This window comes from Mandrillus leucophaeus, unplaced genomic scaffold (genome assembly GCF_000951045.1).
Source record: "Mandrillus leucophaeus isolate KB7577 unplaced genomic scaffold, Mleu.le_1.0 Scaffold310, whole genome shotgun sequence".
In the NCBI taxonomy this organism is placed as follows: domain Eukaryota; kingdom Metazoa; phylum Chordata; class Mammalia; order Primates; family Cercopithecidae; genus Mandrillus; species Mandrillus leucophaeus.
Window position 1 is genome coordinate 169,955 of NW_012103255.1, and position 9,546 is coordinate 179,500.

The 9,546-nt window shown below is 48.7% G+C and overlaps 1 protein-coding gene across 2 annotated transcripts in view; it reads left to right on the forward strand.

The window, feature by feature from the left end:
* IL6R (interleukin 6 receptor) overlaps positions 1 to 9,546 on the forward strand; it is a 68,174-nt gene that overhangs the window by 38,659 nt on the left and 19,969 nt on the right. The gene's annotated exons all lie outside the window — the stretch shown is intronic.

A 9,546-nucleotide genomic window follows, 5' to 3' on the forward strand; every position in this document is an offset into this window, starting at 1 on the left:
TTTTTTTGAGACGGAGTCTCGCTCTGTCACCCAGGCTGGAGTGCAGTGACGTGATCTCGGCTCACTGCAAACTCTGCCTCCCGGGTTCACACCATTCTCCTGCCTCAGCCTCCCGAGTAACTGGGACTATAAGCGCACGCTACCACGCCCAGCTAATTTTTGTATTTTTTAGTAGAGATGGGGTTTCACTATTTTGGCCAGGCTGCTCTTGAACTCCTGACCTCGTGATTCACCCGTCTCAGCCTCCTAAAGTGCTGGGATTACAGGTGTGAGCCACCGCGCCCGGCCTAAACTTTTAAAATTGTAATCAAATTAATACATGCACGTGGCAAAGAAGTAATAAACAGCTTATAACACTGAGCAGTGGTCCCTTGTCCCATGCCTTCCATTTCTAGTCCTGCTTTCTAAGGAAGTTGCTTGACTCTTTCTGTTTCTAGTTCCTCTGTTGGTGCCCTCTTTAACTCTAAACAACAAGCTTATATGGCTTTTTTTTCTTTTCCCGATAAAACCACTTGAGACATTATCTATCAACACCCTGCTATGAAAGGTTAGGATTAAGCAGACCTAGAATGCAGGAATCTCCCTGACCACAACCCAGACAGTGGTCAGCCAGCCTCTGCTTGAATGCTTCCAGAGCCAGAGAGCTTACTACCTCTTGTAGCAATCTGTTTTATTTTTCCCAGTGTTTTTGTTGTAGAATGGCCTCCTGGCTCACTTTGGGGTCAAATGTTTCTAGCCCTGTGGCATAGTTGAACCAAATTAATCATTCTTAAATAACTCGCAGTTAGGAAAAAAAAAAAAAAAGAATAAGATACCCATGTATTTGAGTAAGTATGGATAAAAAGGAAAAGGCAGAATTGACATCAGTCCCATCCCTACCCCTGCCACTTTCTCCCAGCCCTGGCCCCAGGCAGAGAAGGCTTTCATCTGTCAGCTGCACATTCTTCTGCCAGATTGGATGGTGTGGGGTGATGGCTGTTCCTCCTGGCTGGCTTTGTTCTGTGGGGTCCTTGTCCCTTGTCTTTCCTGTCCTGGGGAGAGCCAGAGGAGTAGGCTGGGGTTAGGATGTAATCCTAGTTGGATGCAGTAATATCAAGTACAAGCTTCCATCTTTGTTGGCACTTTCCCTGTTCATCAAGAACAGGAGGCAGCTTTCTATTGGGCCCTCTCCTCAAAAGCTTTTTTCCTGCTCAGGCCTGGACAAGGAGTGGGGCCTAACTACTATATCTTAGACCATTTTAATAAATCAGTGCATCCTTCAGGGTAGATCATATTGACCTGTCCATGGTTTTCTTTGATTTGTGTATACTTTGAGCCAAATACACTGACTTATCTGAATGCTGAGCATCAGTATGGCTTTGGGGGCCTTTTTAAGGTGGGGGGAGGAACTCAGCTCTAACATCATGCAGAGGAATAGGAATTCCAGATATAGGCTGACCCCTATTTTACCTTTTATTCCGGCCGCTTAGTTTAGATAGTCATAAGCAGCTTGAAGCAATCTCATTTTGTTAGAAAGTTTCCTCGTCTAAAAATTTTCAAATTGTAAAATATATATAATATAATATTTACCATTTATATTATTATTATTATTTTTTGAGATGGAGTCTTGCTCTGTCACCCAGGCTAGAGTGCAGTGGCGTGATCTCAGCTCAATGCAACCTCCACCTCCTGGGTTCAAGCAATTCTCCTATCCCAGTGTCCTGAGTAGCTGGGACTACAGGCACCCGCCACCGTGCCTGGCTAATTTTTGTATTTTTAGTGGAGATGAGGTTTCACCATATTGGTCAGGCTGGTCTTGAACCCCTGACCTCAGGTGATTCACCCACCTCAGCCTCCCAAAGTGCTGAGATTACAGGCATGAGCCACCGCGCCCTGCCCATTTATATTATTTTTAAGTGTACAGCTCTGTGGCATTAAGTATCGTTGTGCAACCATCACCACTTTACTTCTCCAGGACTTTTTTCATCTTGTAAAATTGAAACACAGAATCTGTTAAACAGTAACTCTCCTTTCACCCACTCCTTCCCCCAGCTCATGGCAACCACCATTCTACTTGCTTTCTCTGTGAGTTTGACTACTCTAGGTACTTCATTTGCTTGACTGTTCGCTTGCTTGCATGCCTGCCTGCCTGCCTTTGTCTCTTTCTCTCTCTCTCTCTCTCTCTCTTTTTTTTTTTTTTCTTTTTGAGACTGAGTCTCACTCTGTCGCCCACCCAGGCTGGAGTGCACTGTCCTGATCTTGGCTCACTGCAACCTCTGCCTCCCGGGTTCAAGCAATTCTCCAGCCTCAGACTCCTGAGTAGCTGGGATTGCAAGCATCTGCCACCACGCCTGGCTAATTTTTTTATTTTTAGTAGAGATGGGGTTTCACCATGTTGGCCAGGCCGGTCTTGAATTCCTGACCTCAAGTGATCCGTCAAAGTGCTGAGATTACAAGCGTGAGCCACTGCGCCTGGCCCTCTCCCTCTCTCTTTTTCTTTCTTTTTTCTTTTCTTTTTTTTTTTTTTTTTTTTTGAGGCAGAGTCTCGCTCTGCCGCCCCGGTTGGAGTGCAGTGGCCGGATCTCAGCTCACTGCAAGCTCCGCCTCCTGGGTTCACGCCATTCTCCGGCCTCAGCCTCCCGAGTAGCTGGGACTACAGGCGCCCGCCACCTCGCCCGGCTAGTTTTTTGTATTTTTAGTAGAGACGGGGTTTCACCGTGTTCGCCAGGATGGTCTCGATCTCCTGACCTCGTGATCCGCCCGTCTCGGCCTCCCAAAGTGCTGGGATTACAGGCTTGAGCCACCACGCCCGGCCTAATTTTTGTATTTTTTATAGAGACAAGGTTTCACCATGTTGCCCAGGCTGCACTCCAGGTACTTCAAATAAGTGGAATCAGAGAGTATTTGTCTTTTGGTTACTGACTTACTTCACTTAGCATAGTATCTTCAAGATGTATTCATGTTATAACATGTGTCAGACTTTCCTCCCTTTTTAAGGCTGAATACTATTCCATTGTGTAGAGACACCATACTTTGTTGATTCATTCGTTCGTCAGGGGACACTGGGTTTGCTTCCCCATTTTGGTTGTTGTGCATAATGCTGCTATAAACGTGGCTGTGAAATATCTGTTTAGATTCCTGCTTTCAGTTCTTTTGTGTGTATATACTCAGAAGTACATTTGTGGTATCATATGGTAATTCTAATTTTAAATTTTCATGGAAATGCCATGCCGTTTTCCACAGTGGCTGCACCATTTTACACTTACACCAGAGTGTATATGGATTCCAGTTTCTCCACATCCTTGCCAACACTTGTTATTTTTCATTTTGCTGCAATAGTCCTCCTTGTGGATGTGAAGTGTTATCTCATTGTGGTTTTGATTTGCATTTCCCTAATGATTAATGTCTTTTTTGAGACAGAGTCTCACTCTGTCACCCAGTCTGGAGTGCAGTGGGGCGATCTTGGCTCACTGCAACCTCCACCTCCTGGGTTCAAGTGATTTTCGTGCCTCAGCTTCCCGAGTAGTTGGGATTGGCGTGCACCACCACACCCAGCTAAATTTTGTATTTTTAGCAGAGATGGGGTTTTGCCCTGTTGGCGAGGCTGCTCTCAACTCCTGACCTCAAGTAAGCCATCCGTCTAGGCCTCTCAAAGTACTGGTATTACAGGCGTGAGCCACCAAGCCCAGGCTGAGCATCTTTTCATGTGCTTCTTGGCCATTCATGTATCTTTGGAGAAATATCTATTTAAATAGAAAGTTCTTTCTTATGTGAACCTAACTCTGGCCTCACTGGCCCTTGCTCTGTCCTCAGAGATAACCGATGACAAATTTCCTAGTCTGCTCTCTCTGAATTCTTTTGGAGTTCCCAGACTTGCATCTGCTTGGGCTCCTCTTCCCAGGCTGTTACATGGGATGGTCTGTGAATTCTTTACCTGTCTGGCCCCCTTCCTCTGAATCTGGTCTCATTTGTGGATGTCCCTCTTTAAGTTGCTGACACCCTCCCTCTCTTGGAAGATGGTGTGGTGGGGGCTGTCTGGCCAGCACTGGGTATGGTCTTCACTTTCCAGCCTCGGGTGGACATACTTCTGTGGCATAGACACAGCTTCTGTGGGAGCTCAGACAGAACCGTTGGTTTCTTCTCACATAAGGAGCGGAAGACTTTGAGCCCTCCACCCTATACATATGTGGTTTGAGGCAGGGGAAGTCTTCAAAACCCAGTGGTGAATATATCCAAGAAAGAAACCTGCTGCTCCCCTCTCTGCTGAGGGCGAGCAAGAGGAACTTGGATGATTCTGATGCAAGAGGGGGATTCAGGTTGGAAATTGGCAGACAGTTCTGAAAAATAAGAGGAAGGTTAGAACACTAGGTGAGGTGTTTGTTATGGACCACAGTTATTAGGCTGTTAGGGATGCGTCAGTGTACTAGACACTGTATCACCGTGTGGGGTGAGCTTACCCACCCCAAGGACCTTCAGCTCTCAAGGCCCAGACAGACAGGATGCACCTGCCTCCCAGCCTAGGTGTGGGAGTGGTGGCCTTTGGGAGACACAGAGGTCCTGGGAAGCACCTGGGAGTCAGGTTGTATGACCTTGGTAAAGTTAGTTCAGCTCTCAGAGCCTCAGTCTTGTCATCTGTAAAGTAGGGATGATAGCACCAATCTTGTTCCTTTCAGAGAGTTTTTGTGAGTCTGATGAAAAAATATTCTTTAGAAATGCTAAAGCATACTGCACATATAAGTGGATCAGCAATTACAGGACGGTGCTGCTGCTTGGGAGGAGGAGAGTGGGACCAGAGGCATCCCAGAATCAGTATCCTGGAGGCCATCCTGAACTCACTGCGTTAGAGTCTGGAGGAGGAAATGGAGTGGGCGGTTTGAGAAAACTTTCCTGGTGGTTTTAGTATGTGCTTGAGGGGGCTGGAGGAGGGCGCATGCCCCACCGTAGTATATCTAATATGTAATAGATGGTGCTTACAGCACGATAAGGCTGTAAGCAGACTGTTCTGTTGGGGCGGTTTAGAGATAGCAGGAAAAGCTTCATGGAGGAGGTGACAATTGAATTGTGTCTTAAAGGATGTGTAGGAGGGTCCCAGATAGAAAATGGGGATTGTAGGCAGAGGGAACAGCAGGTACAAAGGCATGGAACTGTGAGCAAGAGGAGGGTGGCAGGGAGCTGCTTGGTGAGGCTGACACATGTGTGGGTGGGTGGTCTGAGTGGGACAGGTGGAGGCCGGCCTTGATGGGCCCCTGTAGGAGTGGAAGTGGAATGCCATAGAGGGGGGCTCTGGAGCCTGGACTTCAGCAGGTGCTGAAGGTGCCCTTGAGGCTGGGGCTTGGCCCCCACACAGACTGTAGCCCAGGACAGCCTTTTGCATGAAGCTGGGGGTCCCAGAGTCACTCTGTCGTAGCCCTGCTTTGGCCAGCAAGGCCAGGTCACGTCTCTCAGCACCTGCAGCGGTGGCTCATGGAAATTGTGCAGGCTGGTACCCGTGGACAGGGCGCGTGGTTGGTGGCTTTCTCTCAAGTGGGAGTTCTGAATTTATCCTCCCCTGATGGGAGTTCTCCCTGTCACATCAACATTGAGTCTGGGGGAACCACAAAATCATTTTTTTTTTTTTTTTTTTTAGAGATGGGATCTCACTCTGTTGCCCAAGCCGGAGTGCAGTGGCGTAATCGTAGCTCACTCCAGCCTTGAACTCCTGCCTCAGCCTCTGAGTAGCTAGCACTATAGGCATGCATCACGATGCCCGGCTAATTTTTTAAAAAATATTTTACAGAGATGAGGTCACCCTATGTTGCACAGGCCTTTAGTGATCCTCCTGCCTCGGCCTCCCAAAGCTCTGGGATTTATAGCCATGAGCCACTGAGCCAGGCTGGAGCCCCTTTTCAAAGAGGGCATGGGGCAAAATGCCTGGGAAAAGCCCATTAGGCACAAGGGGATTATTCCTTGCTCCTCACACATCCCTTTAACTCCCTCCTTTATTCCCCAAGAATGGGAATCACACCTGTTGGAGGAGGTACTGCCAAAGGTTTGCATTTGCACATGAGGGGGTGCCCTGAAGCCAGGACTGAGCAGTCGGTCCCTCCAGCTATATATTATCTTCTCAAACTCTTTGGCTGTCCATTCTGGAGGAGTTTGTTTTGTTCCTCTCTGCAGCACTCCCAAGTGGGACATTCTGGGGTTACAGAGCCTTGGTTACACATTTCTGGAGAGATTTTGCCCTGTTCACTTCTCCATGTGGCATCCCCGAATTCCCTCTCGGCCCTGTTTTCTGCAGCTTTCTGGAACATTCCACTGGGGGCCCCCCCCACTTCTACTGCATCACCTGCCACTTTGTGCAGAGCACTGACTCTGGAGTCAGGTAGCATTCGGTATAGTTGCTGCCCTTGCCCTTGACCAGCACGACCCTGGGGAAGTACCTCACTGAGACTCAGTTAGCTTATTTGTCAAGTGGGAATAGTAATGCCTGCCTCAAAAAACCCAAACCCCAGCCTTGCTGGGTTGTGAGTCTTCAACGAGGTGAGAAGCAATTAGCACAGAGCCTGGCACATGACAAGGGTGCAATAAATGCCAGCAGGACTGCCTTTCACCCGTGTCTCCTGCCAAGCCTGTCTCGAGCTCTGGATTCATGTCTTCAACTCGGCCCAGACTTCTGGCCAGATCCTCCCTCCTGTGCCAGGTGCTCAGCATGACCCAAACCAAACATATCACACCCCTCACAGACCTCCCTGCCCTGCTTGTCCAGGGGACAGACACGCCACCCACCCAGCTACCTAGCCAGGAGCTTGCACATCACGCCAAACGTCTCTGCCTTGGTTTGGATTCTCACCACATCTCAGTAGTATCTAGCAGTCAGCCGTCCTGGTGCACTCCACTCTTCCTGCCTCTCTCCACGACCCCTCCTCCCGCATCCTCCCCTTGCCTACCCGCCTGACATCCCTGTGCACAACTGGGCGATTCCTAAACATTGGGATTTCACGGGTCTGTAAAATTTCAAAAACAATTCTGGGGACCAATTAAGGTTGCCAGCTTTTTTATTTTTAGAGACAGAGTCTCGCTCTGTCACCCAGGCTGGAGTGCAGTGGCGCGATCTCCGCTCACTGCAAGCTCCGCCGCCTCCTGGGTTCACGCCATTCTCCTGCCTCAGCCTCCCTAGAAGTTGGGATTAAAGGCGCCCGCCACCACGCCCGGCTAATTTTTTTGTGTTTTTAGTAGAGATGGAGTTTCGCCGTGTTCGCCAGGATGGTCTCGATCTCCTGACCTCGTGATCTGCCCGCCTCGGCCTCCCAAAGTGCTGGGATTACAGGCGTGAGCCACTGCGCCTGGCCAACCATCACCATAATTTCTTAAAAGAAAAGATGCTTGGTTGGGCGTAGTGGCTCAGGCCTATAATCCCAGCACTTTAGGACGCTGAGGGGGGAGGATTGCCTGAGCCCAGGAGATAGAGACCAGCCAGCTACCGTAAGGAGACCCTGTCTTTACAAAAAAAAAAAAGTTAAAAAAAAATTAGTTGGGCATAGCAGTGCATACCTGTAGTCCTAGCTAAGTGGGAGTCTGAGGTGGGAGGATCACCTGAGCCCAGCATTTGGAGGCTGCAATGACCTATGATAGCACTACTGCACTCCAGCCTGGGCAACAGAGCCAGACCCTGTCTTAATAACAAAAAACGACCTTGCTTTAACTGCTCCCCCACACCCGCCCCCCAAAATGAGGAAGAGTGAAACCTCAGAACGAGGGGCGCTTTTGGCACCCAGACACCGTGGAGATGTACACACAGCCTTTTCTGAAGCCACTAGGCTTCTCTCTGCAGACCATTCCGAGTGGCGTTTGGGACCCAGCTGGAGGTGAGTCATTTCTCCTCGGGAGGCTCCTCAGTGAGGTTTATGTATTTGTTTCTGTATGAATGGAGGAGCAGTGATGAGCTGTCTGTTGGGTGGTTGAAAGGCTGTGAGGAAAGGTGTGAAGTAGGGTCTGCTGGCTCAGCATGGAGGAGCTGCCTGGCGCTGCTGAGCCTGTGGGTCCCACGGTCTCTCCTCCCCTCTTCCTGTGGCTTTGTGGTTCATTCCCACTTTAACCCCAGCAACCTGAGCCTCCAGAGGTTACTGGGCATTCTCTGGGCCACAGGCGGTGTTGGGGGTCAGGACTGTGGGTAGAAACTTTCTTCCTGAAGCATCTGTCTTGAGTATAGTATGGGGAGCCTTTAAAAAACCCTAATGACTGAGTCTCATTTCCATGGTTCCGCGGCGACAAGCAAGGTGGAGCCTACAAGGCTCCAGATGAAACTGACTCTGGCTGGGTTTGGCAAACTGCTGGGCGGCATGAGCATCCGTGGACAGCCATATTTTCTATTTAGGGCTGCCCCATCTTCTTGTTTTCTTCTTTTTCTTTATTTTTTTTTTTAGAGACAAGGTTTGACTATGTTACCCAGGCTGGTCTCAAACTTCTGGCCTCAAGGGATTCTCCCGCCTCAGTCTCCCAAAGTGCTGGGATTACAGGTGTGAGTCCGGCCTGCTCCGTCTTCTTTGTCTTCTGATTTTAGCTTTCATTCTAGCGTCTCCATGCCCTCAGGTCATGCTTTAGATACCCTGGGCTGTGAGTGTATGACTGTTCTCTGCTGGGCTGGACTGAGCTGGGAAGAACACAAAGGAATAAGAAACTGGGTCCCGCCCATAAATTCTAGGTTCAATTCTGGTCACACTTGCTGTGCGGCCTTGAACAAGTCACTTTCCCTCTCTGGGCCTCTGTTTCCCCTCTGTACAATGGGAAGAGTGGATGCATTCTTATACTCCCTCTAGTGCTGCGGGTGTGTGGTTTCCCCCTTACTGGTGACAGCATATTCCAGGAATTCTGGAAACCCTCCCCCACGCAGAAGCAGGGTCACCCTCTCCCCGCCTCCTTGCTAGTCCTTCTTACTCCTGGCCCAGTGAGGCTCATGATTTTTGTATAAACCATTCTGTGGAATTTTAGAATTCTTGATGGAAAAATGATGAGCTGACAAGAGAATATTTTGAAATCCAGAGCATTCCACTCACTGCCTGTTACGGTTAAGGCCCAGGCCCAGGCTTTCCTTGGATGCTTAGCCTCCTCTTGCCTTGGGGTTTCTGCAGACACACTGTTCCGTGGAGGGGGAGGGAGCCGTGAGGGTGCCTGGTCCACATCCCTGCTGCTGCAATGTGTACTAAACCCACACAGGCAAATGAATATTTGTTTGTTATGTATTTTTTATTGCAAAAAGGTGCATAGAAGGAAATTGAAATAGTGCTTATCTCTGGTGATGTGTATCTTTCCATTTTCTTCCTGTGTGCAAATATATAGTATTATTATATATACTGTAGTACACAATAAATAATCATAAAATATATTTCTTTAGAAAGTTTGGATCAAAATACGTGGAATTTTTCTTGTCTTGCATTTTTTGTACAGCATTATGTCATGTCTTCAATGTTTTTCTAAAACAGTTTTGGCCGGGCGTGGTGGCACACGCCTGTAGTCCCAGATACTTGGGAAGCTGAGATGGGAGGATCACTGAAGCCCAGAAGTTAAGCTACAGTGAGCCATCATCATGCC